This window comes from Pollicipes pollicipes, unplaced genomic scaffold (genome assembly GCF_011947565.3).
Source record: "Pollicipes pollicipes isolate AB1234 unplaced genomic scaffold, Ppol_2.1 Scaffold_7231;HRSCAF=8579_pilon_pilon_pilon, whole genome shotgun sequence".
Taxonomy (NCBI): domain Eukaryota; kingdom Metazoa; phylum Arthropoda; class Thecostraca; order Pollicipedomorpha; family Pollicipedidae; genus Pollicipes; species Pollicipes pollicipes.
Genome location: NW_023597034.1, coordinates 37,831,961 through 37,850,083, shown reverse-complemented (window position 1 = coordinate 37,850,083; position 18,123 = coordinate 37,831,961). Strand labels below are relative to the sequence as shown.

Below are 18,123 nucleotides of genomic sequence, written 5' to 3'. Positions count from 1 at the left end.
AAGCAAATAGGGACATGTCAGGTGATCAGGATAAATATTTCGTGAGGGATGGTGGCGGCATCACTGCTATCCAACTGTTAATTTCGGTGGCGGTACCTTGTCCCTACGGCTGTTTGTTTGACTGCGTGTTATTTACATATGCAAGAATCCAAACAGATGTTCGTTGCGTTCAGCTCTTCGAAGAAATTATGCTTTAACAACAATTTGTGCCTTACACCTACGAGGCCGGACTTACGGGGAGACTGATGGGCATTTCTATACTGTGTTTAAGTTAAGTTCGCATGTATGTATATGTATATATATATATATATATATTTATATATGCACATGTATATATATATATATATATACATTTCGTAAAATGACTGAATTTATATTTCTAATGTAAACATAGTCCAGTGAGCTCTAACACAACGCAATGCCCAAATGTCATCTTAAAAGGAGTGTTTCACATTTATAAGCGGTTTTGAATTCAAATGCCGATGTGGAAGACCTCTCTGTGCTGTTCACAATGCTGCCCTTCTTAAGATCGAAGTTCCTCCAGTTTCTGAGCTATACGCCCGCGAAAAAGGGGAAAGGTATATCGGAGAGAGTAGTTTAAAAGTCACCTTGGCATTTATGACGGTATAATAACGTCATTCAAATCCTGCATTTTATAGACCATACGGCGATCAAGACAAATCAACAACATGATTGTCGAGGACATTCATATTTGGCGTTAGTGAGCGCGATGTCCAGATATAAGGTTGTCAATTGGTTCCCAATCAATGCTGTGCAAATAGTGATGACGTAATTAAATCATGACCTATTAAGGAGCATATTTACTAAAAGAGAATTGTGCTGTACTAGAGCATCCTATTTCACTTGAAAAGTATACCAATAGTTATAAGTGAGCTTGTTTCATCTGATGCTTACTTCAATATCTTCAAATGTGAACATTCCCTTAAACTCGCGCCCGGGTGGCAGGTTGAATGCAGCGTTCGGGTAGAAAGGGGGTCAGTTTGACCCCTGATATATCAAAAGCTAAGAGAGCTAGAAGCACTAAATTTACGGGGTAGATAAGCCTGTATGAGAGCTCACTCGTGTCGAATTCTGAGGACACTTTTCCATTAGTCCAAATAAGATAAAAAAAAGGTCAAACTCCAGATCAGTGTCCGAAGTGCCCTCAGGCTTCCCGATGTAACCACCTTTAAGCTGGACACCTCCTCTAAGCAAAGGGTGACTGGTGTTCATTTTAGGTCAGTGACCCTCAGAAGGTCACGGTAACCAATAAGCTACGAGACTGTTCGGACTTTGTACTTAACATAAGTGTTAAAAATTGCGCTTGAAGGTATGCTCCTAACAGCAAAAGATTGATCATTGACCAGGGTCAGGTTCTTCAGGCTGATTAGGGCGATTCAAGATCAGTGACCTCTTCTGACAGCCAGGAAGTCCAAATAAGATACCTGCTGACATCTCTGTGATCAAGAAATGAACAATGAGCTTCACAAACTGCGTCTTAAGGCAAGTTCTCAAGCTATAGAACGGTTTAATTTGGACCATGGTCTCATTTTCACACCGATCAATGGAGCCCGTCTTAATCCTAAATTCAGTTGTCTAATTAACTAAGGAGCCATCTCCAAGATGTATGGATTCGTACAACACTCTGTTGTCGCATCAGATGGAACGAGTCCCTAGGAATTACCTTCGCTGACAGCCATGGGCTGGCTTTGACGTGCCATAGGTCAGCAACCGCACAAGGTGTATCTAATTTTTGTCCACCAAAGAATTGGTTTTTTATTGCCCACACCTACACACATTTTGGCGTGGTTACACCGCGCCGTTCGGAAGTTATTAAAGAAAAACCTTTGAGAGAGTCAAATTAACCCCCATCCGAGCGCGTGTTAACAATGATTGGGTCTTTACGTCTCACGGACTTTTAGGGCCATTTCGAGATGGGATGCCTTTATTGGATCCAATGTGGCCATTTCGAGACGGGATGCCTTTATCAGATCCAATGTGGGATGCCGCAGTGGTGTGGCGGCGATCCGGACCCAGAACCGACAACAGGTCCAGAGGTGGCCCCTGACCGCTATCCCCTCCCCACAACATAGTCATCTTGAGTATGAATGTGCAATGGTGTTAGTTAACGCACATTGCAAAATGCATGTATAGCATGTCTCAAGATGCAGCTTCGCATATCGCGTACGGCACGTTGTTACAAACGTCGTTTGTGGCTCTCTAATTGTGATATATTAGGCAATACCATAGCATGTCCTGTCGCACAACAGAGGCCCGCATCCCATATCAGTCACAAAGCGAGGGCCGCGTGCGACGTGAACGGAAAGTTTCAATCATCTTGGCATGCGTATCTACGTCCCTCTAGCCACGGAAAAGCATGTGCTTTTACCCACCTGCATGAACTATTGTTACCAATTTCTAGTTTGCGCTTACAAACTGAAGCCCTTTCCTGAAGCCTTTCTGGCAAAAACATTGAAGCGTGATAAAAAAACACGGGCAGCCGGTAAAGGAATTGCCACAGGAACGTCGAAACCATTAAATAAGGATGAACCACGTAAAACGCTGCGGCAGGAATCTTCCTGAATTAATGCGTGCTGTGCAACGTCCGAGCCCTCGTTAAGCTTCTTACGTTGGAGGGTTCACTGTCCTCACCTGCTCCTGCACCACTGGCTGCCACCATGGTGCGCCGCGCGCAATTCCGTGCGACCATTCTCTGTCCTTCCGTTAAATCGCCCATAGGCGTGCACGCGTTCAGAGCTCCACATGGCTGCCGCCTGCTCTGCCGAATGAGCGCCTCGTGCTCGCCCCTGCCCTCCCCACACCGGCACGCCCACGTCAGCCGACCTCCCGCGTCTGGGCACTGGGCTCCCCCCCCCCCCCCCCCGCCAAGGCTCACACGACATTACCAGGCGCTCCGTGCTCATGTGTACAGAAGACCGGATATCCGCGTGTGTGCGCGCGTGACGGTACAGCGCGTGCGCGCGCCGACACGTCTTTGTCGAAGGCCGTCCCGACATGTCCGTTGCCACACGATGTGTGTGTGTGTGTGTCTGTCTGTATATATATATATATATATATATATATATATATATATATATATATATGTGTGTGTGTGTGTGTGTGTGTGTGTGTGTGTGTGTGTGTGTGTGTGTGTGTGTGTGTGTGTGTGTGTGTGTGTGTGTGTGTCGGCGGCCCGCGGGACGGGCGTTTCCCATCGACCCGGCGCTGTGTCGCGCCTGTCGTCGCGCCACGTTTGCCGGCCGACCTATCGCAGCGTCACGTTCGTCGCGAGACAGCCGACGACTCGGCGGCGCCGGGGCGCCTGGGGCCGCCGCGCCGCCCCAGCCGCCTGTATCGCGCCCCGGGCGGCGCTGTCGGTGCGTGACCGCACTGAGAAGCGGCTCGGCCCGGACTCCTGCCGGCCGCGTGGGTGTCGATTCAGCCGCCGCTGACTAACGCATTGACACTGGCGCCGATTGCTGTCTCGACGCACCCGCCGCGGCAGCCACACTGAAGCGTGCATCACCCTTGGAGCGTGCCGGCTTAAGAATCGTCACCCCAGTTGACGCGTACTGTTGCATTAAACATCGTTCAACAGGGGCTGGCTGGCATTCTCCGACCTAATGGGACGAAAAGCCAGTCGATACCTCCGTCACTACGCGTGGCCGAACGAAAATCAAGAGCTTGGTGGCTTTGTTATTGTCGCATTCACCAAAATGGCACCAAGTGATATCTTCTTGAACGCTGCTACAGTGAGGACGAATTGGTCCTTTCGGTATCGGTCAAAAGGGTTGATATGAGAGCTTCCATACGTCTGTGTTGTGAATTTATATCGCCTTAGTGCTTTGTGATGAAAGGAAGCTAGGCGCCCTCGTGGTCGTTGTATCGTGGGTGACCTGCGTCTTTTGCGTGCCGAACTGTCCCGCAGTTTCGCTGTGACGCTGGTCGCTGTGGCGTAGCTTTAAAGTTATGCGGTGACATGGGCTCAGTTTTTTTCTACCATCGCAACGAGGTGAATGGCTGTTTGGAGGTGCTGCTTGACTACGGACTACCAAAACCCAGTACAGTTCGTCTTTTTTCAATGACGATGAAGCACACTTCTGGAGTGATGAGACTCAAGATTATCGCGGATCATGTTCCGTTGGAGAAAAGTGTTTTTACACTGAGCGACATTCACACCGAAAGGCAACTGTTTGCTCTTAGTTTGTACATACCGCACATTTCTTATATTTTCGCCTTGCACTCAGCGCTCCGTATAACTAACGGAGTGAGGATTCATAACGTACTTTCCAAATATATCTTGCATGAGTATGAGCGTATTCCAAGGAGTTCTGCAGATTTCCTTTTTGAAATGGAACACGGTCTTATGCACTTCATTTCAGCAAAAAGAAGTTCATCTCTGATAGAGCTAAGCCACTGCTCATGACATCTGTCATCTTGTAAATTCTCAGTGTCGGGACAGAAGACAGTTTGCAAAAGTTGTCGAAGAAAATGAGTGCTTAATCATGATTCTTTCTATGCGTGCGGATGGAGCCATTTCCCAAAAACATGGAAGTGCAGTTGTACAATTTACCATTTCAATGTACCTGTTTCTCCCCACCTTATGTTACATTAAGCCTACCATGTACCTTCTTGATGGGCCCTACTTCTACGGGAAACAAATGAACACTCGCTTTTAGAAGCTGCATCAGGTTTAATTCCACCAAGTGCCATACCCATGTCAACAGCTTAGCCGTGATATGATCATGGAAACTATGAAAAACTGTGTTGCCAGAAGCCGACCGAAAAGTTGGAAAACCTGGGCAAGGTTTCCGTGGAATAACCTGATCATTGAAGCCATTGCATTGTTTTGAAAATCAGCTCAAAGGCTACTCGGACTCCAAATAAAATGAGACAAGAGCTGATTTTCAACAACTCCAATCCTCTATTGCCATGAAAAGAGCTGAAGGCATGATGCCCCGACGACCTGCGGTGCGTCTTGACCAGTATGTAATTTGCATTGACAACTGGATAATTTACATCCCGAACTGACTGGCGGCTACAACTGCTGCACACCGTGCGATCTCTTTCGGGATATTCTAATTCGGGGGATAGTAGCATAGCTTCTACCCTTCAAGCTTGGGATCAAGTCATACATAGTGATTGGCCGCACATGTGACACGTATGGATCATTTTGCTTGAGCCCACACACACACATGGACCATATTCTAGAAATTTTGAACACCGAAAAGGGCAATCGATGCTCCTTCGACTTATCCTCCTTTCAAGCAAATTCTACTTTATCATAACACTACCCAACTTTATTGATGCCTAAAAACAAAAATGTAATCGCAACGTCTTCGCCCACAGTATGTTTAATAAGTCATTGCTACGAAATAAAGGCATTTCAACAAGCATAGGATGTCTTTGAAGCTAAGGTACCTGGAGCATTATTTGCTTGATTGCATATTTTTGCGGACATAGATGCAATATTGTTGTATATGGCTGTGCATTTGCCCGAAGATCTGGTAGCAATTTTCTTGCAATAGGCAGCATGCCAGGCTGCCAGTGTCTGATAACTCATAGAAATTGATTCATCTCTAGCATCTTAGGATATGCCGGCCAATGACAAACACAATGATATTCCAGTGAATACCGATGTCTTTGGTCCGAGCACAGCGATCGTCTAAGTGCACAAGCTACGGAAATAAGCGTATCCGAATATCCCATCGTAATCATATGCAGGCTTGAGGTGTACGGCAAACGACATTTTTGGGATAATGCTTGAAATCATCAGGAACAATTCACGCAATAGGGTTCTTAGTTCAAAATTCCGACATTTAGATGGGGAATGATGACGAATCCTTGGTCGGAACCCCTGCAAAGTAACACTAAAAACGTATATTGCACGCGCACACATTTATATATATATATATATATATATATATATATATATATATATATATATATATATACGAATGTGCACTATGCATATACAAATATATACAAATGCATATATATATATATATATATATATATATATATACATATGTATGTATGAGAGGTGGCTGACTAATTCTATTCTACATACACCAGATGAAAGGATTTTTCAAGGAATTTTAACAGACATTCCTGCAGGAACGTGAGCTGAGTGCAATAGGCAGCAGCACCCCTCCGCATCAGGAGTCAGCGCTCCTTTGCCCCAGGAGTCAGCGCTCCTACGCCTCAAAGCGCTCTGGAGAGCTCTAGCGCGCCGGTTTCCTACAGCGCCCCTCTGCACACTTCAGAGCCGGGCATCAGGAACCTGTGAGACCTCCCCAGCTTCAATTTCTCAACAGAAATCGACCTGCAAGCGCCTGCTAAGAATAGCTCGGATCGCTCTTGCCGGTGAGAGCGTCTCATGGCCTCGAATGATGTCCTCATCATGATTACCGTCGGCCTTTCACGCCGACCAAAAGGTCCCTCCATCTATAGTGAAGGTAGCTGCGCCTGCCACCCCGCCAATTCATCACGGCGCCGCGTTAGGATCACAGGGGCGTGGCCGGGCTGTGGTGGCGTGCTCCGCTCGTGTCTGGGGTCTTTGGAGACCACTCGGGCTGGAGTGCCGCCAAGCCCCCTCCCCTAACAAGCTCCCGTCGCGCGCTCGCCCAGCCCGAGCACCCCCGGCCCACGGCGCCCGCCGGCGTGTGGAGCGGCGCGGCGCCGTACGGGTCGCCGCGTGCGGACGCGTGCTCTCCCCGCTGGGGGAGGGGCCGCGCTCCCGGCAACGTGCCGAGAGGCGGCCGCGCCGCGCTCGCCGCGCCGCAGCCCGCCTGAAACAACGGCGCTGTTGGCGCCGGTCGAGTCATTCGCGGCCGCCGGGATCGATGCTGGCTCGGGTGGGGCGGCGGCAAGGCGGGAGCGAGGCCTGCTAACACGGCGATCACGGCGCGCCAGATCAATCAAATCCATGTCGGCCGGCGGAGACGGCGCCCCTCGGCAGGACAAGGATCGGACAGGTGGCGACGGGCTGGCTGCGCGCGGCGGACTGGGAGGCGGTGGTGGCCGCCGCTGACGGACAGGGTGGTGTCCGAGCTGTCAGACGCACCGCCGGCCCCATTCGCTCCGGTCTCCACGAAGTCGAGGTCCAAAGCCATCGCTGGCATGTGCTGTGGAAGACACGTGCCGTATGTCCTTTGCTCTTTTATTACCGTGACTGCGAGATTGGATGACTGTATTATATGGCTGTGTTTGTTCTGGGTGACAAAAGATGCTGAGTAGCTACGAAAAGAACTGCCTACGCCACATGCATTTCGGACGAAATTCGTCGTGGGCCTTGAACCGGAGGAGTTTTCATGTACCTTCCACGATTTAGCAATAGGAAGACCCATGAAAAGTTGCCATGAAAGGGCTATTCTTGCATTGGTTCTTCTGGTATACTTTACTTTCTAAATTGCAAACGACTTGTGAAACATGTGGTATATAAATCGGGAAATGTTTGTCAATTCGGACGTATGTCATTATTCTTGAGGGTACATCAAGAAGAGGCCAGATTTATCTCTCGGAGGATGCATTGTGCATTGGCTGTTTCATTCCAGTATGAGCATTACACACATCTGCCTTTCATATGCATGACACATGTAAATATATAAACATAAATCTATATAAATATATATATATATATATATATATATATATATATATATATATATACACAAACGTGCATAGCTATATGCATGTCAGGATGCATACGCATCTTTACATGAAGCATTCCCCTTATGCGTAGATACGGCAGTTGACTGCGCATTTGTTGTACGCATGAACCCGAGAGAGATATCAGTTTGTTGAGTTTTGTCGGCAAAATGCGTTATGGCACGTTCAAAGGCGTCTCGGTCCCCAGCGACCCCCGTGTCCAGGACGGCCACCAACGACCATCATGTCCAGAACGGTCCCTAGCGACCATCATGTCCAAGACGGTCACCAGCGACCATCATGTCCAGGACGGTCACCAACGACCCTCATGTCTAGGACGGTCAGCAGCGACCACGTTGTCCAGAACGGTCCGGCCTTGTTTGTGACGGTTTCACTCCATCGAGTCATCAAATCGATGGCGACGTCCAGCCGGACAGAGACCTTTCAGCGACGCAAAATTATTGTGTTTAATCCCGGCTTACAAAAACTCTAGACGCATCGTAACGAGTTTCTCAAGGAACTCGCAAAACAACAGCTGTTCAAAGGCATCCCGTTTCAACCAGTTACTTGTGCCCTTGCCGGTTGTTGCTGCTGTTTCTGTTTCTATGGACAAAGGGCTTGTTCGGCGGTCCCGTAGTGCACTTTCCACCATCCTCAAATGATCAAAGGCGGGGGAAATGGCTGGATGCAGCGTTTAGAGAAACACGAAAATCCCCGCGTATGCTGTCGGAACTTTCTTGTCAACCGTCAGACAGGCGTAATTGTCAGGACCTGGGCCAAACTCATGCATGGTGAATGAACAGCTATAATTATCCTTGGGGTCCGGGTCTATGGAAGCACATTCGCAGAACGCATTTCATTACCCGGTGTATCATAAGTGGATTGCCCGTGCTGAGTGGTTATCAGATGACGCTAACACTGACGGGCGAGAGAGCGGAAGAACTACATCGGTTGTATTTTCATCTGATTAGTCCAGTAGAAATGTCATGGCTGTGAGAACAGGCAACACGAATTAAGTAGATGCCTAATAGTTTCGATGTGATGTTGGATGGCAAACACACAAGGTTTTAGGATGGTGGAGAATAATGGCTCTGCAAACAAGCAGCGGGATGTGGGTGTTTATTTTAATCTTATTCCTTTCGGAATTACGAGATACATTTACACGTATGTACGTGTATAGGGATTCTGCTACAATAATTCGTTGAATACCAAAGGAAAGTTGTCCGGTTCTCAGTTTTTTTTCCCGTTGTTCGGTTCATTACATTGTGGATAGATATCCGCGTGGCAACCAAACACTGGAAGTACTAATAAGCTCATTAAGTAGTGGATGCCATTTATAGGAGTTCGCAACTTACCACGGATGGGTGCTCAAAGGCGTCAGCGTCGTCTAAAAGCGGATAATTGTGCAAAAGTTGCATGTCCTAAAGTTTACCGTTCGATACGGTGGAGATCGCCTTACGAATACCACAGCCGGCACGTCTTCTGAACTCCTCTCTGAAACAAAATGACAGGAGCGACCTGGAGCTGGAACACGGCGGGACGAACGACCTGGAGCTGGGACACGGCGGGAAGAATGACCTGGAGCTGGGACACGGCGGGACGAACGACCTGGAGCTGGGACACGGCGGGACGAACAACCTGGAGCTGGGACACGGCGGGAAGAATGACCTGGAGTTGAGACACGACGGGACGAACAACCTGGAGCTGGAACACGGCGGGACGACGACCTGGAGCTGGGACACGGCGGGACGAATGACCTGGAGCTGGGATTCGGCGGAACGAATGACCTGGAGCTGGGATAAGGTAGGACGAGCAATCCGGGACCGGGGCACGGCAGGACGAACGACCTGGAACTGGGATACGGCGGGACGAACAACCTGGAACCGGAACACGACAGGACGCTCGATCTATCTTTCTGACTTCAGTTTAAGCTTCCTGTTCATTGGGAGGTCACTACCACTGTGAAATAGGGTCCGTATCACCGACGGCTACACGTGAAACTATGACGCGTGCTTGCAATTTTGCATTCGTCGTGTGAGAAGTTCGCAGTATGGCAACGAAAAAAACGCGCAGATTAACACAGCTATTTATGTTTCCGAAATTTCTGGGGGGTTTCTGCGTTGACAACATGAGGTAACGACACACCTTTGACGTAAGACGTTAATGGTCATTTTCTTGTGATCACGAACTTTCGTATTCACCAGCGATACAGTAACGCTTGGAGAACGGAATGACACGTTCCCCCGTGGGTGTAAGTAATCGCACACGATATTTGCGCGAAGGGAAGGAGCACCTCGAAAGGCCCCTTCCCTATTAAAAATATTTAAGGGGGACCATTTTAGGAAACGATATCTAAAGATAGTCATGACGCCTTTCTACCTCGTTCTCAGACTTCTTCGTTTCATGTTTTGATTTGATGCGTAGTAAGTAATCTGAAACTATTGCTCTTCTTACGCCCTTATTTCAGGTTTTTCTCTGATGCCCCGGATCCGCGCACTGGCTTGGGGAGACATCCGATGCTGACCGGTGTGCCTCCCCTAGCGTGAGCCGCTGAGCGCAAGCGAATGGCGAACGGTCATAACAGCAACGGAATGACTCGACACTTTTGATGGAAGTCGGGCCTTTCCGACTGTCATTGCCGCCCCGCTGTGATAAGCTATCGGCCGGAGCTAGCCGTGGCTGGCCGACACAGCTGACCGCTGCGATAAGCTATCGGCCGGAGCTAGCCATGGCTGGCCGACACAGCTGACCCCTGCGATAAGCTATCGGCCCGAGCTAGCCGTAGCTGGCCGACACAGTTGACCACTGTGACGCCGGTTCGGATTCGTGTCGCACGTGAGAGTGGCAGGGGGGGGGGCAGAACGGGCTGTCCCGCTATCGGGACTTTGCTGAGTGGGCGCATCATTGTTGTAGCTTTTCTTAGCTTGTAAATGATAAAACCACGGTAGAAATGAGCTCAACGTATAGCTAAATGAACCTTGCACGATGATAATACTTAACCAGACCATACCTTTTGTAAAAGCTATTTGCAACGACTCATGACCGTTTGTCTTCCCTGTCTTTTAGATGCCACATACATCAACAAGAAGCGTACCATATTTAATATGCTTTGTTGTGGCTACACGTCCTACCGCAGAAACAAATATCAGAATAAACAAAGCTATTTTCTCTTGAGCTGACCGGCACTGCCGTTTTTCACCCGCATGTTGACAACGCTCATATTAGTAAAATTCCCTTGGCTTTGCATTGCCGTTTGAATCAGCGGCAAGGACGGATGAGGGCCCCTGAAAGAAGACAGGGTCTTTGGGCCTTCAGAGCCCTCAAAGGGCCCCTGGATAGCTCATAAATGATAAATCGAACCGATGAACTTTGGAGGTCTTTTCAAAGGGGGTCACTTGATAGCAGGCAATAGCTTTATTTATTGCCTCACAGGTAAACGGCCAAAAAAAATGAATAATGCGATATCATGTGCATTTTAATGCACCTGACTGAATAAGTCACACGCTTAAAGGTCCGCGGTTGTACTGTGTATACTTGAGTTTTGTTCAGTTTTACCTGCATGTTGCTCGTCTTTTTTAACTTTATCATTGATATCTCCTGCTGACAATTGTCTACTTTTGTGCTTTTGTGGGAGTGTTTTTGCGTCATTCAGTGATATTTCAATTGTGCAGACCGCAGCAAGTTGCCTTCTTTTGCAGCGCCACAAGACGAAAGCAAAGCGGCGGAACATGTGCATCCAAAAACATCCATCGCATCCAACGGCAGGGGCGCCGATTCGTATTCTTTTGAGTGAGTCACTGCCCCCCCCCGCCAGTCCAATTTGGTGAGTTTGGCCCCCAAGCTTTTGGAGCCTGAGCAGAAGCAGAACAGTACAAGTGAGAGCTCAAATTAGATTAATTTTGAAGGCTTCTTATCAATGGTTCACAGGCAAATGGAACAAGGAAAGCGCAGACTGCAATGTCAGCGTCAGTTGAGAGCAGCTTACGGAGCTCGTCCAACTATGTGCACTGTAGCATTTTCTGTCATTACTACATCCTGCATGGTTGAACTGCACAACTCACCTGCCCTGTTGATCTTGGTCCTAGTTTTGGTTATTGCCTGGGCGATTTGGCGTTGTCAGGAATGTTTCAATCTCTTACTACCGCGACAAAGCGCGACCAATGAGAGGTTCCGCCACCGCGTGTTATCGGAACATCAACAAGCGCTCGGGTATAGGGTCAAGTTGACCTCCGAAATGTTTTGCGAAATTATTTCCGAACGGCCCTGCGCACCCGCGCCAGATTCTATATGCCTGTAGGCAATTGAATAACAATGTTTTTGGTATGAAACATACGTATCTTGCAGGGTCACTGAGCATATAGCAGGTCAAAGTTAGACCGTGACTGTCAGCGAATACAATTTCTAGGGATACCTTTAATCTGGTGTGACAACGAGATGTTAGGCGAAACAGACATCTCTGTGACAGTTTCTTAGAAAATTAGTCAATTCGAAAGACCTACTAATTCTATTGACACTGGGTCAGCTATTGAGGTCAGACCGAGGCCAAAAACCTGCCATTTCATTAGTCATGTGGCCATTGGAACATCTCTGAACACCCAGGCGCGTGTTAATAGTCGCGCACGTTAACTTACACATTACTTTTTTAATTGCACGCGTCCAGCAGCATTTTAAATCACGTAGAATATATATGTCGGTTAGTGAAACCTAGTTTCGTTCGTCGAGGTCCAACATAATAATTGCTATCCCCGGCGAGACAACATTTCACATGGGACTAGAGCGAGAAAACGTGTCTGAAAAGCACGTATACAACTAGGTGAGACTCCTGCTCCCAAACTTTAAGAGAAAGGTAGGTAAAATCCTCATAAAATATGTGTGTGGTGTGTTCTAGGGGCAACTGAAGCTATTTTCTCCGACAAGCGCCCAAAATCTGTTTCGCTAAACGACATCTCCGTGGTGGATGCCCAATGGCCGTGACATGTGACAGATTCGCCATCAATTACTTCACCGTTCAGTTCACATCCAAAGTGCGAAGTGTCTGAGTCAAGAGAAAGGTGGTTCAAAGTCAGTGTGAGGTGACCGGCAGCTTGTACCAACTTCAAGCGACAGCAGCAAAATTTTCAAGGATGTCAATGGCATTGAAAACAAATTGAAACTGAATCGGGTTCTCGCACCACACATTGCACACAAATGTGATGACATTGTTCAAAATGTTAAAACACCAGAACGTACATCATCGAGACAAAAGAGACAAAAGAACATTAAGCACACTAACAGCAAGTTTCTCCCTGCCCGAAAAAGGCAAAGGTCTCATAATTATTGAAAAGAGTGAATCGAGATGAGGCAAGACATGAAAATAGGGCAAGCCATGTTGCCTGAGAGGGTCAATCCTTTTCCAGAATCGCCTAGTGAAACAAATCACGTAAAAAAATTTGAGCATGCGCTTACAATCTTAGGAGCAAGAACACCGATGTGCGGGACTGCAGTTTCTACCAAACCGAGCAATGTTGGCCACTGCAGATAACACCAGACGGCGGGAGCGCGAGAAAGGCCGTTATAAAAACAGTCCTTGCGAAAGTCTTTCAAGATTAATGTGTAGCATTCAAGGATTAGACAGGGATGTACATTTCAGCTGTATAATTTTGAGGCTGGTTGACCTCTGAACAGGTAAAAGCTGGTGCAAACTGCAGCTTCTATGTGTGCTCGCGGTAGATAAGCACATTTTAGCCTTCAAAATGTGTTATTAGTGTTGATGTATATATATATATATATACATATATATATATACATGCATATATGTATATACATATATATATATATACATGCATATATATGTATATATATGTATATATATATATATATATAAACAGACATAGTAGATGATATCGCAGGAGTTTTTCGTACCTGTCCCTTTTCGGTGACCTCTACGACTTTGCCCCCTCCAATCATGCTGAGAAATCGACACCCATGCCAAGAAACACTCCGACCAAAGAGGTTCTTTGGATCTCTAGGACCCGCCTGCCGAATTGGGTCAAGGAGCCCTGGCAGGCGGGAGCCCTTGGTTGTGCGCCTCTAAAGGCTCCTGCCTTATGAATTCCTTAGATCGGGTTGGATCAGTCGGATTCCTTGGATCGGACTGGATCGGTCGGATTCCTTGGAGCGGATTGGATCAGTCGGATTCCTTGGACCGGACTGGATCAGTCGGATTCCTTGGATCGAATTGGATCGGTCGGATTCCTTGCATCAGATTGGATCGGTCGAATTCCTTGGATCTCTGAGGAATCTATCAAAGGGGCCTCTTGAGCTCCTTTAGAGCCCTGTCAGAGAGGTTCTTGGACTTTTGGGACCCATTATCAAGCATTTTACATGGATATCCAAAAGCAGGAAGGATCACCTCGAACTTCTGGGTCCTGTCAAACAGCCGCTTGTGCCTTTACTTTTACGGTAAAAATGCCATCGGATGTATAAGCGCACGTTCTAAGGGCTCTTAGGGATTGGTACCTCCTGCGATAAGGGTCCCATTCGCCGCCCAGGGTCATTGGTGAAAATGCCCTTCTTGGCGTCTAGTGATTTGTGGCAAAAGGAGTCTTTAAAAGGAATCTTAAGAGAGTCTTTATGCCTTCAGAACCAACCAAATGCATGTTTTGTAAAATAAAACGTGCTGGAGGCCTTTGGACGTCTGGTTAGCAGGCCTCGGTACCTCCAAAGCATTTCGACATTGTGATTTTGACTGAAGCAAGTCTTAGGCTTTATTGGGCTCTGAATGCATATTGTCCTCAAAATAAGCGGTCATAATTGGGAGTATAAAGTCTTCGCACCCCTCGAGAACTCAAGGGCCTCGAGGAGTAGGGGCTTAGTGACCTGCATGGAAACCTTGTAGAAGGCAAGAGCGGCAAGAGCGGCAAAAGCCGGCTGAAAAACTGGCTGTTTTCTAATTGATCGCAATGTCCGTACTTGAAGCACTGCCATGTTAACAAATGTGTCAAGTTTCGCACAGAAACTGCATAGTGGAGAACTCGGCTAAGGTCTGTTTCATCCCTTCACTTTCTTCTCGCGCCGGTTCTCATGTTCACAAGAAATGCTCGTCTTTTTCCAATCAGATCTCATGGTGCGTCAAAGCCTTTTGAAGAGTTCTCCCACGGCCACCCTACCCCTACCCTTCTCTGCAGCACAAAGTGGCTGCGCGTCTGAAATTAGTCACGTGGCCGACGACATAACTATGACCGCCACTTTTCGCCGTACGTGGTTATCAAGAGGTACGCTCAACTCTTGACAACTATAGCGGTCGGGTGTGTTTAGCGCCGTATGGCCTCGGACGTGTATATCGATGATCCGTGAACGCACTTGTTATTCAATTGCACTTTAAGTCTCTATGTAGCAAGAAACCAGCAATTGTAAACATACCCGCGTAAAGGATTGGAAGAAATGCTGCATCCTTGCCTTCCGGGAACATCAACAATGAAGCTCTCACGCGCTTTGCACTGGCCTAGGCACTGTGTAACAATTCATCGATAACTGCACACGTCACGGTGAGGACCAATTCCTCCCTAGCCCAGCCGAGGGTGAGCTCCACGAAGGTCGGCGTACTTTACAGCCATCAACAATTCTCCGCTAGCGACATGAACCGCTTGAATTTGCGCTTGCATCGCTCGCTTCCAACCGACAGCACTTGCTCAGCGGTTTTGGCATCTGCCGATGACACCGTAGCCGTGTCAGGGGTGGTTGCGTCATGCGGTCCTTCGATTTCTATTAGCCGCGCTGCACTTTTCATAACGCATGGGCGTTAGCGGACCGGGGGAGGGGGGGGGGCGTCGGATGTGAGGTGCAAGGAGAGCTCAATCAGCGCCCGCAACGGCCTCTCACTGTTATGCTCTCTGGTGGACAGTAAAAATCAGAAGTCACAAATTCACAAAGCTACGGACATGACTGACAAGTGAAAGTCATATTCTTTTTAAAAAATTCACCTACAGATGCACAAGCGCTGAATGCTCACGCCATGCGCGTCTGGAGCTGCAGCTGCATAGGAAGTATATTGATGGATCATCACAGTTCCAAGCGTGCAAGGCGCGTACCATGCTCGGAGCCGGCTACAGCGGCAGACAGCGAACGGCTATGTCTAGACATCGAAATACTTATAACAAGACTCTTCCTAAGATAGCATTTATCAAATTGTCTCTGCGCGAAATATCAGCTGTAACTCCGCGCGGGTCTGGTTGAGACGTTCAGTTTTCGGAACGGACTGCATCGAACGGTCAGCTCTGATGCCGGCTCACTTCGGAACGATCATTCCGGTACGGTTAGAGTCGGAGCAATCAGTTCCGATCGTGGCCCAAGCTGGGGGATCAGCTTCCATCACGGGCAGGGGTGACGCAGACAGGTTGAAGTTGTCATCTCTGGTAACACATCGGATTGGGGCCGTCAGTTGCGATAGCGGACGGGTGTGACGGTCGGCTGTGATAACTGACGTGGTCAGAGGTGTCATCTCTGATAACGGTCCAGATCGTAGCCGTCAGTTGCGATAGTGGTCGGGTCTGACGGTCGGCTCTAATAACTGACGTGGCCGGAGGAATCATATTTGATAACGGGTCAGATCAGAGCCGTCAGCTGCGATAGCGTACGGGTCGGATGGTAGGCCGGTTTGTCGCTCACCTGAGCCGGTACGGTCACCAGCTGGAAATTGTCTCGACAAGCGAGCTGGCAGGGCGAGCTGCTTGACAGGCCCGCCGGCGCGCCGGCCGCTCGGCCGAGCACGGCCGCGACCACCCACACCACAAGCATGGCTCGCGCCGACTGGCCCAAATTCACCGCCGCCGGGCCGGGCTGGGTCATCGATTGCCTCCAACGCGCCATCTGCCAACGGCCGAACAAAGCCTTGATGTGTCCCTCGCCCGCCGCAGCGCCGCCAACCGCGCTCGGTATGAAAGCAAGCGCGATTAACGCGACTCATAATGCAGCCCTGCCATCTAGTGATGCGAGGGAAAGTGTAAGTACTCCGCGTGGCAAAGCGCATGTCGTTCCCGCAGTCAAGCAACCGATGCGATTCAATTCCGTGGTATAAATTTGGGTCCAGGCTGGGACAAGAGAATGCTACCTGGGGGGAAGGGGGGAAGACGAGAGACGCATTCCGTAAAAACTCATTTGCATTACAGCTATGGCAACGCATGGAAAAATGATGTCGCTCTCCGTGTCCGCCAAATCGTCAGCTGATGGCGCCGATCTTGCGCAGGACGTGCTTCTTCTGCATAGCCGATGGAAAAAAGGCCAGCTGGCGGCCGACGGGGGACCGCCCGTCTGTGAGGAACATGTGCAGCCCCAGCCCTGGAAAAGGAAAACTGATCTTTCCCGTTTCAATTGAACACGTCTCACCTAATGTTGCAATGGAGGTATGGCGGATTGCAGGACAGCCGAAGGAGACTGTCAGGTGCCATGGCGACGCGTCGCATCCAGCGGAGAATCTGGTCAAAAAGTGTCGTGGAACACACACACACCATACGCACGTGCGCACGCATACACGCCCATGCTCATGTATATATATATATATATATATATACATATATATATATATATATATATATATATATATATAATGTTATATATATATATGATGCTCGCTGCTCATGTAATATATATCTTATATATATATATATAATTATATATATATATATAATATACGCAAGATGCTCGTGTATATATATATATATATATATATATATATATACATATTGCTGAGATATATACATATATATATATAGATATATATATATATTATATATAATATATATATACACAAATACGTCTCTCTCCCCTCTCTCTCTCTCTCCTCTCTCTCTCTCTCTCTCTCTCTCTCTCTCTCTCCTCTCTCTCTCTCTCTCTCTCTCTCTCTCTCTCTCTCTCTCTCTCTCTCACTTCTCTCTCTGTAGATTAAGGATTTGCTCCACATCCTCTCCATGCCAACAAATCTCACACCATTAATCAAGTGGTCCAGTGCGTTAAATGGTTGGACTCTGTGTAATCTAACGATGTTTCTTGTCTTGGTGGTTAATAATGGTTTGCCGAACCGGTTTGTTCAGTTCCCCTGTCTCTCCGATATGGCATACACATTCACACACATTGCAATGAACACGTTATCTAGCGTTGCTCGTTTCATACCAATCGCTTATCACGCGTACAGAGCATTTTAGCTCCCTTTATTCGATCATGCTACTGACAAATACGCCGATAGATGAAGCAGTTTGTTCCGCACTCCTGCCTGCCCCTTGTCTGACCACTCCTCAGCTTTTTGTGTTTACATTTACTAGCTGGTCCTCCAGCTCCCTTCGGTATGATATCAGTGGTTGGCTTATACACTTTTCCCTTGAATTGTTTGGTGTGGTCCAAAATGTCTTGTTTATCACCAAGTATTTGTCTAATAGTAGTAGCGAGTAGTAGCGACACACACACGCACCCACACATACATTATGCATAGTATATATACAC

The 18,123-nt window shown here is 48.0% G+C and overlaps 1 long non-coding RNA gene across 1 annotated transcript in view; it reads right to left on the bottom strand.

The window, feature by feature from the left end:
• LOC119110563 (uncharacterized) overlaps window positions 1–16,421 on the bottom strand; it is a 48,005-nt gene extending 31,584 nt beyond the window's left edge. The window contains exon 1 of the long non-coding RNA XR_005095509.1: window positions 16,297–16,421. This is a non-coding gene — a long non-coding RNA (uncharacterized LOC119110563). The remainder of the gene's footprint in view (window positions 1–16,296) is intronic.
• Window positions 16,422–18,123: the final 1,702 nt, after the last annotated feature.